The following is a 15,652-nucleotide window of genomic DNA, read 5'->3' as shown; positions in this document are numbered from 1 at the left end:
AGATCAGCCGATTAGCATGCAGTATTAAATACCCTAAAATATGAACACTACTTTATTGTTTCAAACCTGTTTTATACTGAGTCCTTGGCTTTGGTTTCGGAACCACCCTTCCTATTCTTTATATAAACCACTTGTAAGTGACTGGAGAATAAATTAATAAGGGGTCAAGTACTAGGGATCGACCGATATTGATTTTTTAGGGCCGATACCGATACCGATAATTTGTGAACTTTCAGGCCGATAGCCGATAATTTATACCGAGGGCTTACCTGTGCCTCGACGGACTTGTGAAAAAAAGATGGCAGCCCGCATATGTTCGCGGGCGAACAATGTGAGCTGGCCATCACTGTTCGCCATTATTAAATTACAAATTTTAACCTCTATATTCCTCCCCCCCCCCCACTCACTCCCTTCCTTGAGATGTGTCTTCCATCCCATCCATCACCAAAGATGGAGAAAGGATAACGATGGGATGGTGGCAGGAAAAATTTAGATTTCCAAATCCCCCATATCCTTATTCCATATCCTTATACCATTTCTCCTCAATGTTTCTTTGTTTATATACAGTGCTGCCCATAATTATTCATACCCCTGGCAAATTTAGACTTAAAGTTCTTTTATTCAAAAAGTAATTTTTTGACAGGAAATGACATAGGTGTCTCCCAAAAGATAATAAGATGATGTACAAGAGGCATTATTCTGGAAAAAAACATTTCTCAGCTTTTATTTACATTTGAGCAAAAAGTGTCCAGTCCAAAATTATTCATACCCTTCTCAATAATCAATAGAAAAGCCTTTATTGGCTATTACAGCAATCAAACGCTTCCTATAATTGCAGACCAGCTTTTGCATGTCTCCACAGGTATTTTTGCCCATTCATCTTTAGCAATGAGCTCCAAATCTTTCAGGTTGGAGGGTCTTCTTGCCATCACCCTGATCTTTAGCTCCCTCTCCAGATTCTCAATTGGATTCAAGTCTGGACTCTGGCTGGGCCACTCCAAAACGTTAATGTTGTTGTCTGCTAACCATTTCTTCACCACTTTTGCTGTGTGTTTTGGGTCATTGTCATGCTGAAATGTCCACTGGTGCCCAAGGCCAAGTTTCTCTGCAGACTGCCTGATGTTGTCGTTGAGAATCCTCACGTATTGCTCTTTTTTTATGGTGCCGTTTACTGTGATTCGGTTCCCTGGTCCATTGGCTGAAAAACACCTCCAAAGCATTAGGTTCCCACCACCATGTTTGACAGTGGGGATGGTGTTCTTTGGGTTGAAGGCTTCTCCTTTTTTCGCCAAATGAAGGAAACATCATTGTGACCAAACAATTCCATTTTTGTTTCATCTGACCATAACGCAGAAGACCAGAAGTCGTCTTCTTTGTCCAGATGAGCTTTTGCAAAGGACAAGCGAGCTTTTGTGTGCCTTATCTGGAGAAGTGAAACCCAGCAGTGTGCAGTGTCCGTTGGATTGTCTGCCTTGAGACATTGCCACCAGCAGAGCCCAGATTCACCAGGATGGCCTTGGTGGTGATTCTTGGATTCTTTTTCACCTCTCTAACTATCCTCCTGGCCAGCACAGGTGTCACTTTTGGCTTCCGACCACGTCCTCTGAGATTTTCCACAGTTCGTAACATCTTGTATTTTTTTCTCAAATGTAAATAAAAGCTGAGAAATGTTATTTTTTCCACAATAATGCCTCTTGTACATCATCTTATTATCTTTTGGGAGACACCTATGTCATTTCCCATCAAAAAATGACTTGCTGGTTAAATAAAATTAACTTTAACTCAAAATTTGCCAGGGGTATGAATAATTATGGGCAGCACTGTAAGATTCTCTCATATTTCCTAATGTTATTGACCAAATTTAACCACGTATATACACTAGGATTATTTGGTGAGAACCAGCTTTGCGTGATTAAAAGTCTTGCCAAAAAGAGTATTTTAATCAGAAGGAATCTCCCAGGATCCAGCATTCCACCGTATGTAGAATCACTATTTTCTGTTTTTGAGTAATAGTTTTAGCTAGTACCTCCCAATATTCTGTTAATTATGTACAAAACCAAAACAAGTGTAAGAAATCAGTCCCAAGTGAATCACACCGTGGGCAATTAGCCGTAGTTCTCAATCCACATCTTTTGGGCCATGCTGGTGTGACATATAATCTGTGTATAATATTAAATTGAACCAAAACATGATTAAAATTATGTGACACTAGCCTTAAGTTAGTCATTTTGTTTCCCCCAATCATCTGGCTGGATCTGTAAAACAGATTCCCAAGCCTTTTGTCCGGGGGAACATATGCTATTAAATAGTGTTCCAAGAAACGATTTATAAAGGTGAGAAATTTTAAACTTCTGTCCTAACTTTTCCATGAAATCATTCAAAGGTGTAACCATATCTATTTGTAACGGAAATCTCCCCTTTACACAAAAAAATGCCGAACGTAACTGTAAATACCTAAATCAAGATAAATTATTTATGTGCTCCCTTTGTGTCAACTGCATAAAAGATAGTATATCTCCGTTACTCACCACTTGTGCAACATACAGAATATTGTTTTTCTGACAATATTTATCTTCAGCTAACTCATCCTGTAGATAATAATTATGCCAAAGAGGCATACATTGAAGAGATCCTTTTATTCCCATCCAATCTCGAATAGTGTCCCACGTCTTACTAAATAACTTTCTAGCTTCTCTATAATCCTGTTGAACACTAGATAGTGGCCCAGACTCTAGTAGTGTAAACATATCATATGTAGATCTACTTACCAAATTCCTACATAGTCTGCTTTCCTGCCAGTGGTTATAGAACCAAAGTTGTGAGGCTATAAAATAACCTTTAAAATAGGGAAGGTTCAGTCCTCCCTGTTCAATTGGCTTATAAAGAAATTCCAATTTAAGCCTCACCCGCTTTCTTCCCCACAGTAGGTCATTAATAATTCTCTCAATTAACTTAAAAAACATATCCTCAATCCAAACTGGGGAGTTTCTAAGTATATAGAGGAGTTGGGGTGATATCACTATCTTAACCAGGGATATTCTATCAGCTCTAGATAAAGGAAGTCGAAGCCATATCGTCACTTTTGACCTCAATTTACTTATCAATTGAATGAGATTTAGATGTAAATAATGTTCAACTTTAGGGGATATAATTATGCCCAAATATTCAAATGAGTCAGAAATCCTAAGTAAACTCAAGGGCCCCTCAATAGAATAGTCAGATCTATCCACAGGCATAAATGTCATCTTTGACCAATTGATATTAAAACCCGAAACTGCACCAAAAGCATTAACTATATGAATAAGTTCGGGAAGTGAGGTACAGTGTGATTTTATGTAAAACAACACCTCATCCGCATATAAAGAAATACGATCCTCTCCTCCTAATATCTCAATCCCAGGGTCCTGCCTAACTCTGACAGCGAGGGGCTCAATCTAAATATCGAATAACAATGGGGAAAGTGGACATCCCTGACGGGTGCCTCTACTCAAGGAGAAGCTCTCCGTCAAACTCCTATTGATATTCAGTCTTGCAGTAGGGGACATATACAACAGCTTAACCAGATTTATATTTAGTTCCAAATTCCATCCTTCCCAAAACCTTCCAAAGGAATCCCCACTCCACCCTGTCAAACGCCTTAGAGGCGTCTAAAGACAGAATGGAGAGAGAGACCCCCCCCGGAGGACTGCAAATTAGCAAAGAGACTATGTAAATTATAATGAGTATCCTTATTGGGAATAAATCCGTTTTGATCAGGATGTACAACTGATGTAATAACCTTGGATAGCCTTGTAGACAGAACTCTTGAGAGAAGCTTCATATCTGTATTAAAGGATAACTGTCGTATTTTTTTAAATTTTGTTTTGGAGTATTGGATTGTGGTGATTAATATCACCTTGGTGGCCCTATTTCAACTTTTCACTGTGTATTCAAATACCCCTTAATTCCACATTTTTGTTCCCTGTACTGCCTATTTTTACTTGTGCTTAAAATAGGGTTGCTAGGCATGGTCTGTCTGTCTGTTGAAGGACGGAGCGCGCTGCGTGCAGGGTCAGATTACTGACAGCCAGGGACTGTAGGTAAATGATTAAAGCCAGGTCCTCCCCAGCAGCTGATAACAGTGCCCGGGCTGTGTGCACTTCTCCCTGTCCCTGCGCTTGGCAGACACTCCCTCACTCAGCAGAGCTGGAGGATGCAGAGTTGGAGCAGCGCCGACCAGGGAAGGGAGATCTGCCATCTGCTCAGTGTATGAATGAAAGCAACATGTGGTAAGAGGACCCCTTTGTGCTGCAGGAGATTAACCCTTTAGGGGAGCTCTGGTTACTGACACTTTTGGGGGGCTATTGTTACTGGCTAGTGCATGTGAGGAGCTCAATGCATTGTGGGTAGTGAGGGCAGGCAGGATTAGCCTCAGGGTGAGGGCAGTGGCGGCCATCTTAACTGAATAGTGAAATTGCAGTTTTATGCAGACTGGTTGCTAAGGGCTGAATCTTATTAAATATGGGGTAAGTCAGTCTAATAGTAACTGATTCTGGAATATCATGTTATTAGTAACTACATATATGAAAATTGATTATCCTTGATTGGTTATCCTTTAAGTAAGGAAATGGGCCTATATGACTCCATATCTAAGGGGTCCTTTCCTTTTTTCAGTAGTAATGTTATTACAGCCTCTGGCATTGATTCTAGAAGGCTATACTCCTCAACTGATCCTAAAAACACCCTCAACAAACGAGGGAGAATATTCCCCCTATATTTACAATATAATTCATATGGGAGTCCATCCGACCTGGGGGAAGTATTTCCCGAACATGCCTTCAATGCAGTCTCTAGCTCCTCTACAGAGGGATCTAGGTCTAAAAACTCCGTCTGAGTATCAGTAAGAACTGGAAGAGAGATAGACTCCAAATATGAATTCAGCTCATCATCTTATATAGCCTTATCTGAATTATATAATTCAAAAAAATGCTTACAAAATTCCCTGTATACGCTCTTGTTCTTCAATAACGACACCCTCAGGTGACCGAATGTTAACTATCTATTTTTTGTGTTCTTGATTAGAAATCACCCTTGCCAAAGTTTCCCTGGTCTCCCCGCTTCAGAGAAATATTTTTGTCCCCTAAAGAAAAGTTTCTGCTAGGCCTTTTCCAAGAGAAAATCAGCATATACCTGTCTTGCCCTCTGCATACTTTCCCTGTTTCCTGGAGTTTTATTCATGGAGAACTCATTCATAGCAACTAATGAAGCTTCCTTTAACTCCCCCTCCTTCCTACCATATCCCTTTTTTTAATTTGAAATATTACTAATAGAAATTCCCCTTATGGAGGCCTTAAATGCATCCCATACCAATTGGGGTCTTGCCGTGTTCTCATTACTATCCCAAAAGTACCCCATCTCCTATCCAACCCGATCGTGCATATCTTTATCCAATATAGAAATCCACTGGGGGTTCAACCTAAATAAAGGTCTTACTTTATAATCATTACCCCCATGAGTAATTCAAGATATTGGGGTACATGCTCTGATAGCGACCTAGTCTCGTATTTCATCAAATTAATACATCTAAGATAGATTTTATTTATTAAGGCCAGGTCTATCCTAGACATACAGTTTCCGGAATTACTTATACAGGAGTAAACTCTTTTCCCTTTTCCAGCCCATTCCCATGCATCCACAAAACCTGCTTCCAAACAAAAGCGAGCCAGAGGGCACCCTTGGGGTATAAGTATCACCCCCCGCTGAGATCCTATCTATTTCTGTTAAAATCCCCAATAACCAGCGAGGGACATTCAGGCCACTTGTCCACAAAAAATAATAAGCAATTAAGTACATATAAAGAAAAGGGGGGCGTAATATAAACAAAAGCCAGAATACACATTCTTCCAGAAAGTTTCCCATAAAAACAAAAAAAATAAACCTCCCTTGTTTATCGATAGAGGATGCCTCGCAGACCAAATCAATCCCCCTATTAATCAAAACTGTAAGACCTCTAGAATAGCTAGTAAAAGTAGAATGATAAGGCTACTTTCACACTGACGTTTTGGTTTCTATTTCTGAGATCCGTTCAGGGCTCTCACAAGCGGTCCAGAACGGATCAGTTTTTCCCTTAATGCATTCTGAATGGATAAGGATCTTCTCAGAATGCATCAGTTTGCCTCCATTCCGCTTTGGAGGAGGACACCAAAATGCTGCTTGCAGCTTTTTAGTGTCCGTCTAACGAAACTGAGCCAAACGGATCCGTCCTGACACACAATGTAAGTCAATAGAGACGGATCCGTTTTCACTGACACAATATGGCACAATAGAAAACTGATCCGTCCCCTATTGACTTTCAACAGTGTTCAAGACGGATCAGTTTTGGCTATGTAAAAAAGATAATACAAACGGATCCGTTCTGAATGGATGCATGCGGTTGTATTATCTGAATGGATGCGTTTGTGCAGATCCATGACAGATCCGCACAAAACGCGAGTGTGAAAGTAGCCTTAGTCTGCTCAGCCCATCCCCTACCGAATAGCAGAACCGACTCCTCGGTAGCATGCATCTTAACCAAGCAGACAATCGCTGGTAAATGTCTGTGAACCTGGTCAAAAACCGCCTGTCTTTTAATCTTATCCACAAGGCCTCGCACATTCCAAGTAAAGATTCTAACTACCAACTAAACCGGCCAACAGATTCCCTAAATGTATGTATTCCAAATCCCTACCCCACCCTTAATCACACACACTTCTTGATCTGCTGCTTCACTGCACGGATCTCTTACCTAAGACCACCCCTGCCCCCAGAGTCCGAAGTATCAAAAAAATTTGTTTCACCATTGAATATTATTTGCAATTTGGCTGGGTAAACTAATGAATATCTAATGTCCTTTTCCTGTAGTCGCTTCTTTGCCGCCGTGAAACTGTGTCTCTTTTTTTTCTAGCTCTCTTTTGAGAAATCCTGAAAAAAAGCAATTTATTTCCATTATATACGATAGGGGGACACCCCCTTGCTTTTCTCAAAACCATATCTCTGTCCCGTGACGTCCGTATATTCACCAATATCATCCTTGGCTGCCTCCCAGGAATAGATTTTCCCCCTGGCACCCAAAGTGCCCTTTCCACCAAAAACAGAGGAGAAAAATCTTCCTTCCCAAGCTTTCCCTGAATTAAGGTATGTATCATTTCAGCAAGATTTTTTTCTTCAGAGCCTTCAGGTAGACCCAGGATTCTCAGATTACATCTCCTAGACCTATCCTCCAAGTCCACCACCTTCTTTTTAAGAATATTGACCTCTGTTTCAGATTTAAATATTTTAGCCTCATTCTCCAGAGCCCCCACTGTTTTTTCTATAGTTGTGACTCTGTCCGAATCTTGGTAACATCGTCCCTTCAAAACCACATCTGTCTGGATTGCCCCAAGCTGCGTTAAGATGTTCTGTATTAGATCTCCACTTTTTTTTATCACAGTCAAAATTTATTTTAATAGAAATTCAGCTCTTCCCTCCTCTCCTCTTCATTCTGAAAATCCTCCTCCATTACTTTGCCCACTTTGTCTAGAATTTTTTTTACCATTCAGATCAGTCATCCCTTTTTGTCCTGCTTTTGTCATTACCTTTAGCGACTTTCAAAACTGGTCTATTTTCACAGATTCCAGTGTTTTCTGGCCCAGTTTTTGAGACGAATGTTCCGCTGAGCGTCTATTTCCCCTCTCTTTTATTTATTTATATATATATATATATATATATATTTTAGTGTAATTTATTTTATTTTTATTTTTCTTCTTCCTTTTCTCCCCTTCCCCCTCCTCAATTATATTTAAATCCTCCAAATGAGGTTAAGTGAGGCTAATAACCAGGACCAAAGGACACAAGGAACAAAGAGACAAAAAAAAACAAAAATAATTGGATTGGAGCACCCCTTTACAATCCTGGGTGCCTGCATCATAACTGCCATGTGTTACAGCAAAAAAGGGGTTTTCTCAAACTGGGGTCCCCACCAGTCCATAGACCCAAGGGGTCACAGTGCTAGGTAAAGTGTCCCACTGGAGTTTTCTCTGAACGGTGCCTCTGACAACCCCTACTGTGCAGGCTACAGGCAGTGGGGCGGAGGTGAAGTTCCGTCAGGAGTGTTTGGCGACCTGGTGACTGTCACTACAGTCAGCCGCCCGATAGTCCGGTCACAGTCATAGCCGCCCTCTGCCCTGTCTCATAGTCCGGTCACAGCCATAGCCGCCCTCTGCCCTGTCTGATAGTCCAGTCACTGCCATAGCCGCCCTCTGCCCTGTCTGATAGTCCAGTCACAGCCATAGCCGCCCTCTGCCCTGTCTGATAGTCCAGTCACAGCCATAGCCGCCCTCTGCCCTGTCTGATAGTCCGGTCACTGCCATAACCGCCCTCTACCCTGTCTGATAGTCCGGTCACAGCCATAGCTGCCCTCTGCCCTGTCTGATAGTCCGGTCACAGCCATACCCCGCCCTCTGCCCTGTCTGATAGTCCGGTCACAGCCATAGCTGCCCTCTGCCCTGTCTGATAGTCCGGTCACAGCCATAGCCCGCCCTCCGCCCTGTCTGATAGTCCAGTCACTGCCATAGCCGCCCTCTGCCCTGTCTGATAGTCCGGTCACAGCCATAGCCGCCCTCTGCCCTGTCTGATAGTCCGGTCACAGCCATAGCCGCCCTCTGCCCTGTCTGATAGTCCGGTCACAGCCATAGCTGCCCTCTGCCCTGTCTGATAGTCCGGTCACAGCCATAGCCGCCCTCTGCCCTGTCTGATAGTCCAGTTACTGCCATAGCCGCCCTCTGCCCTGCCTGATAGTCCGGTCACAGTCGCTGTATCGGGTGACGCCCCTCTTGAGGACTAAAGACCTTATACACATTAGATGCCAGTGGCTTCACCAATGGACTCCTGTCTGCTTCCCTTGCATTATGTTAAATGGTCATGTGATGCAAGGGGAACAAATCTCCAGATCTCCACTGTAGCCAGTGATTGTCTTGATGCCACTGCAGCTAAACGTTTTCAGGGAGAAACCCAAGATAAGCAGCGGAGGCCTGGAAGTGAATGAGCCAGGACCCAGCACCTAGGGATTACCAACGCAAATCTGGCTAGTCTGACAGGTCATGGAAATGAGTGCACAACCCCTTTAACTGCGTGGGCTGTAGCTTAGAAAACCCCATGCTCCTAAGCATCGCAGCTATATTATATGTATTTTAAATTTGGCGACTACAAATTTCATTTGGCGCCTAAATTTTCGGGTTAGGAGCCAATGGCTCCTTGATATTTTTTTTTGGGTCGAGCACTGTAAGGGGAATTTTGATTGATATTTATTTTTGATGTGTTACTATTGGTGTATTTAGGTAAATTTTGGATTATTTTATAAATAAAGGTGAAATATATCAACTCAAATTTACCACTCTCATGAAGTACAACGCGATGCGTCACGAGAAAACATTCTTAGAATTGCTTGAATAAATAAGAGTTCCAAAGTTATTAGCACATAAAGTGACGCATGTCAGATTTGCAAAAATCGGCCTGGGATTTAAAGGGTTTGTCTCACTTCTGCAAGTGCCATTTATCATATAGTGAAAGTTAAAACAAGACACTTATTAATGTATTGTCTTTATCCATATTGCTTCCTTCGCTGGCTGGATTTATTTTTCCTTCACATTATACACTGTTCATTTCCATAGTTAGGGCCACCCTGCAATCCATCAGCGGTGGCCGTGCTTGCACACTGTAGAAAAAAGTGCCCGCCTCTCTGGTGGCCAAGATCATGGGAGCTCACATAGGCTGGTGCAAGCACGACCACCACTGATGGACTGAAGGGTGGATGTAACCATGGAAATGAGCAGAGTATAATGTGATGGAAAAATGAATGAACCCAGCAAAGGAGGCAATATGGACAATCACAATACATTAGTAAGTGCCTTGTATTAACTTTCTCTACATAATAAAGGCTATATGCTGAAGTGACACAACCCCTTTAAGTTGAAAAGTGGCTTGGTCCTGAAAGGGTTAAAAAGCCCTCCTACTCTGCACTCATTACCTGTATTAATTGCACCTGTTTGAATTCTTTACCTGTATAAAATACACCTGCAAACACACTCAACACACTCAGTCAATCACACTCCAACCTCTCCACAATGGTCAAGGCCAAAGAGCTAAGGACACCAGGGACAAAATTGTGACAACTGTTGGTGCAATTATTAGAAAATGGAAGAAACACAAGATAACTGTCAATCTTCCTCAGTCTGGGGCTCCATGCAAAATCTCGCCTCATGGGGTAAGGATGATTCGGAGAAAGGTCAGGAATCAGCCCAGAACTACACAGGAGGACTTGGTCAAGGACCGGAAGATAGCTAGCAGTGATGGCCAGTTCCCAGTGTTTGCCAGCGAACACATGCGATCTGCCATCTTAACTGACAAGTCCAGCGAGGCACAGGTAAGTCCTTACCTGTGCCTGTGCGCGAGGCGGTCTGAAATGAAATGCGGTCACTGGGAGCAGGCAGTTCCGAGAAGAGCCTCCGGGGGCCGTTCTCGGAACGGCCTGCTCCCGGAGACAGCATTTCATTTCAGACCGGCTCGCGCACAGGTAAGGACTTACCTGTGCCTCGCCGGACTTGTCAGTTAAGATGGCAGATCGCATGTGTTCGCTGGCGAATAATGCGAACTGGCCATCTCTAATAGCTAGGACCACAGTCTCAAAAATTACTGTTAGTAACACACTACGCCATCATGGATTAAAATCCTGCAGGTCACGCCAGCACATGTCCAGGCCTGTTTGAAGTGCACCAATGACATCTGGATAATCCAGAGGAGGCATGGGAGAAGGTCATGTGGTCAGATGAGACCAAAATAGAACTTTTTTGTATCAACTCTATTTGCCATGTTTGGAGGAAGAAGGAGACACAAGAACACCGTCCCAAACGTTCAGCATGGGAGTGGAAACATGATACTTTGGAGGTGCTTTTTTTCAAAGGGGACAGGACGACTGCACAGTATTGAAGGGAGGATGGATGAGGCCATGTATTGCGAGATTTTGGCCAACAACCTCCTTCCCTCAGTAATAGCATTGAAGATGGGTTCTGGCTGGGTCTTCCAGCATGACATTGACCTGAAACACACAGCCAACTAAGAAGCATTTCAAGGTCGTTGAGTGGCCTAGCCAGTCTCCAGACCTGAACCCCATCAATGTATCCTAGCGACAGCCCCTCAACCTGAAAGATCTGGAGAAGATCTGTAAGGAGGGGGTTAAAATCTCTGCTGCAGTTTGTGCAAATTTGGTCAAGAACAACAGGAAATTTCTGATCTCTGTAATGGCAAACAAAGGTTTCTTTACCAAATATTAAGTTCTATTTTTCTATTGTATCAAGTACTTATTTCATGCAATAAAATGCAAATTAATGGCTATGTACACTTTCGGAGTAATTGTTTTATGATTGCATTTAACTTATTTTTGGCTAAAAATCCTATTTTCAATTGGCCTTTATTAAACATATTAAGCTGTTCAGTCACAAAGGGTTAACTGTTTTTCTAACTCTGTGACTGGTACTTTCACTTTCTCCCACAAAAAATCGACAGGTAGCTAGTAGAGCATGTCAGCTCTGTACAGAAAAAATTATTCCATATTGTTAATAAAGACCAATTGAAAAAATGATTTTTAGCTCAAAATAAGTATAATATATATATAATTAAAAAAAAAAAAAATGCCCCAAAGGTATATATAGCCTTTAATTATTTAAAAATCATACAATGTGATTTTCTGGATTATTTTTTTTTATTCTGTCTCTCACAATTGAAGTGTACCTACGATAAAAATTACAGACCTCTCCATTCTTTGTAGGTCAGAAAGCTTGCAAATTCGTTAGTCGCTATCAAATACCGTATTTTTCGCTTTATAAGATGCACCTGATTATAAGACGCACATAGGTTTTTGAGGGGGAAAATAAGAAAAAAAATATTTTGAACCAAAAGGTGTGCTTTTGGTGGATTTTGAACTAATGGTCTGGGGATGACACTGTTATGGGGCTCTGTGAATGACACTGTTATGGGGCTCTGTGGATGACGCACTGTTACGGGGCATCTGTGGATGACGCACTGTTATGGGGCATCTGTGGATGACGCACTGTTATGGGGGATCTGTGGATAACGCACTGTTATGGGGGATCTATGGATGACGCACTGTTATGGGGATCTGTGGATGACACACTGTTATGGGGGATCTGTGGATGACACACTGTTATGGGGGATCTGTGGATGACACTGTTATGGGGATCTGTGGATGACACACTGTTATGGGGGATCTGTGGATGACACACTGTTATGGGGGATCTGTGGATGACACACTGTTATGGGGGATCTGTGGATGACACACTGTTATGGGGGATCTGTGGATGACACACTGTTATGGGGGATCTGTGGATGACACACTGTTATGGGGGATCTGTGGATGACACTGTTATGGGGCTTTGTGGATGATGCACTGTTGTGGGGCTTTGTGGATGATGCACTGTTGTGGGGGGGGGATCTGTGGATGACGCACTGTTGTTGGGGGGGATCTGTGGATGATGCACTGTTATGGGGGGATGTGTGCTATGACACATAGGGCCATGAGGGGGGCCAGCATAAGATGCTATATGTGTGGATGACACACATATAGCATCTTATGCTGGTCCCCCTCATGGCCCTATGTTTCACAGCATTACAGTACTTTATTTTTTGTATGTAAAGTCTTTCTTTAATCCTGAATCAATTGCTCTCCTTTTGATAAACTACCCTAATCGCCTGCATCAGTTCTCACTATGAATGCAGCGTGCGGTCCGGCCGGCGTGTGACTGACGTCACTCAGTCAGTCACGCTCCTCCCACTTCATTAATGAAGCAGGAGCAGGATGAAGTCATGTGCCGGAGGGACCGCACGCTACATTCACAGTGAGTACTGATGCAGGCGATTAGGCTAGTTTATCAAAAGGAGAGCAATTGATTCAGGATTAAAGAAAGACTTTACATACAAAGAGATTTCTGTGCGCGGGGCCCAGTGTAATACTGTGACTACATCGGGCCCCGCTTTGAGTTGCCTCTAGCCCCTCCTCCCTCCCCGCACTTTTGTTTTGAGGCCACGCTGTGCAGCATAGCGGCCGGCGATATATCAGTGTCAGCCCTGTAAAAAAAAAAAAAAAGTCAACCATTGTTATAAGACGCACTGCCCTTTCCCCCCCTCTTTTGGGGGAAAAAAAAGTGTGTCTTATAAGGCGAAAAATACATTACTTATTTTCCCCACTGTACTGTCAGCAGAGACTTTTACTTCCTTGGAATTGTTGTTATTTCATTGTTAAAATATGTTTCATCATGATACCCTTGCCTATTTTTATATGTGGATTTAGATCTTACATTATATGCATGCATGTATCTTTATTTTCCGTTTGTTTCAAATAAGTTTACTACTAGGGATGACCAAATCAACTTCGGATAAAACATCTGAAGTCGATTCGCATAAAACTTTGTTCTAATACTGTACGGAGCAGGAATGTATTAGCTCCGATGAGCGAAGTTATTGTTTCGCGAAGTCTTGCCAGACTTTGCATAATAACTTTCTAAATTAATTTGTACTGTAAAAAAAACATTGCCCGAACTTGGGTTCGGATCCGAGGTTCCAAAGCAATATCTTCGGCTCATACAGTATTGGAACAAAGTTTTATGCGAATCGACTTCGGATGTTTCATCTGAAGTCAATTCACTCATCCCTATTTACTGCCTTGATGGAGGACTAAATACAAATTTATTATGAGATGAATCAGTACACCTGGAGATTCACTTTACGAGCTATTATGTATTTTGAAAAGTAATTTATTTGGATATTTCTTGGCATGTTTCTCTTAATCATAGCTACCTTTTTTACTTTTGCAGATCAGGAGTTTGAAGGTGATGTCCAAAAAGTGAAGTGCTTTTACTACTGGAGCTTTTGTTTCTCAGAAATAATCAGACCTAATCTTTTTTATCGAGTTTTACAACCTTATTTTGTAACCAACATTTTAATGATAACCTAAATGATTTTAGATTCTTATTAGATTGCCAGCCCTATTGTTGTCTGACTGTTACTTATGACCCAGTCATTTAGATATATTCTGGGAGATTTATCAAACTGGTGTCAAGTAGAACTGGCTTAGTTGTCCATAGCAACTAATCAGATTCCACCTTTGATTTTTCACAGCTCCTTTGGAAAATAAAAGGTGGAATCTGATTGGTTGCAATCTGCAACTAAGCCAGTTCTACTTTATACCAGTTTGCTAAATCTCCCCCATTGTCTCTATTGCTGCAGAAACAGGTGAGGTCATGACTTGTGAGTAATTCTGCCATGTTACCGATTTCACGTTTTACTTATTTTATATTGACTTTTAAAGTTTTTATGAGTGTTATTTAGCTGCAATACCAAGCACAGCTGCTATTCTATGTACGGCACTGTGCTTGGTGAGCTGCTAGGAGCCAGCTGCACTCACTAGAGCTCCACTGTGCCAGGGGCTCCCTGAAACAGCTGATCGTGGGGGTGCTGGGACTCTGACCCCTGTCGATGTGATAATGATGACCTCTCCTGAGAATAGGTCATCATTATCCAGTAACCCTTTTCATTTGTACAGGTTAATAGCAGTTGCCAGAAAATGACTGAGGCAAATTTTCCTTGATTTTTACATGTTGATTCAATGGGACAGATTTACTAACTGTTTAAAAGTAAGAAAGTGTAAAATTAGACCAACAGTCTTACCAGGGGTTGCCTGGTTTCAAGAGGAAACTGAACAACTCAGGGGAATGATGTATAGTAAAGAATGGATTATTACTTGGGCTACTTTCAGACTAGCATTTTAGTTTTACGGTATTGAGATCCGTTATAGGGGCTCAATACTGGAAAAAAACGCTTCAGTTTTCTCCCCATTTATTGTCAAAGGTAACAAAACTGAACAGAACGGAATGCTCCAAAATGCATTCCGTTCCGTTGCGTTCCCAGACCGAAGAGCAAACCGCAGCATGTTGTAGTTTGCTTTCCGTCTTGGGATGCGGAGCAAGATGGATTTGGCATGACCCCCAATGCAAGTCAATGGGGACGGATCAGTTTTCTCTGGCACAATAGAAAACTGATCCGTCCCTAACGGATGCAAATAGTTGTATTATCAGTAACGGAGGCGTTGTTGCTGAACCCTGCCGGATCCAGTTAAAACGCTAGTGTGAAAGTAGCCTTACCTGACAGATTCTACAAAGCCACTCTGGTTCTTTTGGCAAGGAATTGCTTTCCCAGCTGCAGCAGTTATGTCATGTCGACAGCACATGACATCTGCAGCCAGTCACTGGTCCCTTCAGTGCACGCTGAGATCAGCTATTAACTGCAGTTATCAACGTCGTGTCACCACTGCAGCCGTGAAAACGGAACTCAGCTGAGAGACCAGAAGCATTTCCATGGGATCTCTCAGGTGAGTAATAATTTATTCCTTACTACACTAAGTTCACCTGAGTTGTCTGGTTTCCACATGAATTGCAGGACAAACCCTTTAAACTGCGCCAGATTGATCGCAGTTGCTGATACTGGATGACAAATCTGCTGTACCTTTAGACTATCTCGTCTAGTTTTACTCCAAAATGTGCCAAAACTTTGGCGCACAATGCCACATTTAAGCCACACACCCTTTTCT

The 15,652-nt window shown here is 42.2% G+C and overlaps 1 protein-coding gene across 2 annotated transcripts in view; it reads left to right on the top strand.

Moving 5' to 3' along the window:
- Positions 1–14,928, top strand: part of VRK3 (VRK serine/threonine kinase 3) — a 244,157-nt gene extending 229,229 nt beyond the window's left edge. For both annotated transcript variants that reach the window (XM_040410144.1, XM_040410143.1), the window contains one exon: positions 13,881–14,928. The gene's annotated coding sequence lies outside the window, so the exon portion shown is untranslated. The remainder of the gene's footprint in view (positions 1–13,880) is intronic.
- Positions 14,929–15,652: the final 724 nt, after the last annotated feature.

The sequence above is a fragment of the Bufo bufo genome, chromosome 10 (genome assembly GCF_905171765.1).
Source record: "Bufo bufo chromosome 10, aBufBuf1.1, whole genome shotgun sequence".
Taxonomy (NCBI): Eukaryota; Metazoa; Chordata; class Amphibia; order Anura; family Bufonidae; genus Bufo; species Bufo bufo.
Note: the sequence above shows the minus strand (reverse complement) of the source record. Positions and strands in the feature narration are given on the sequence as shown.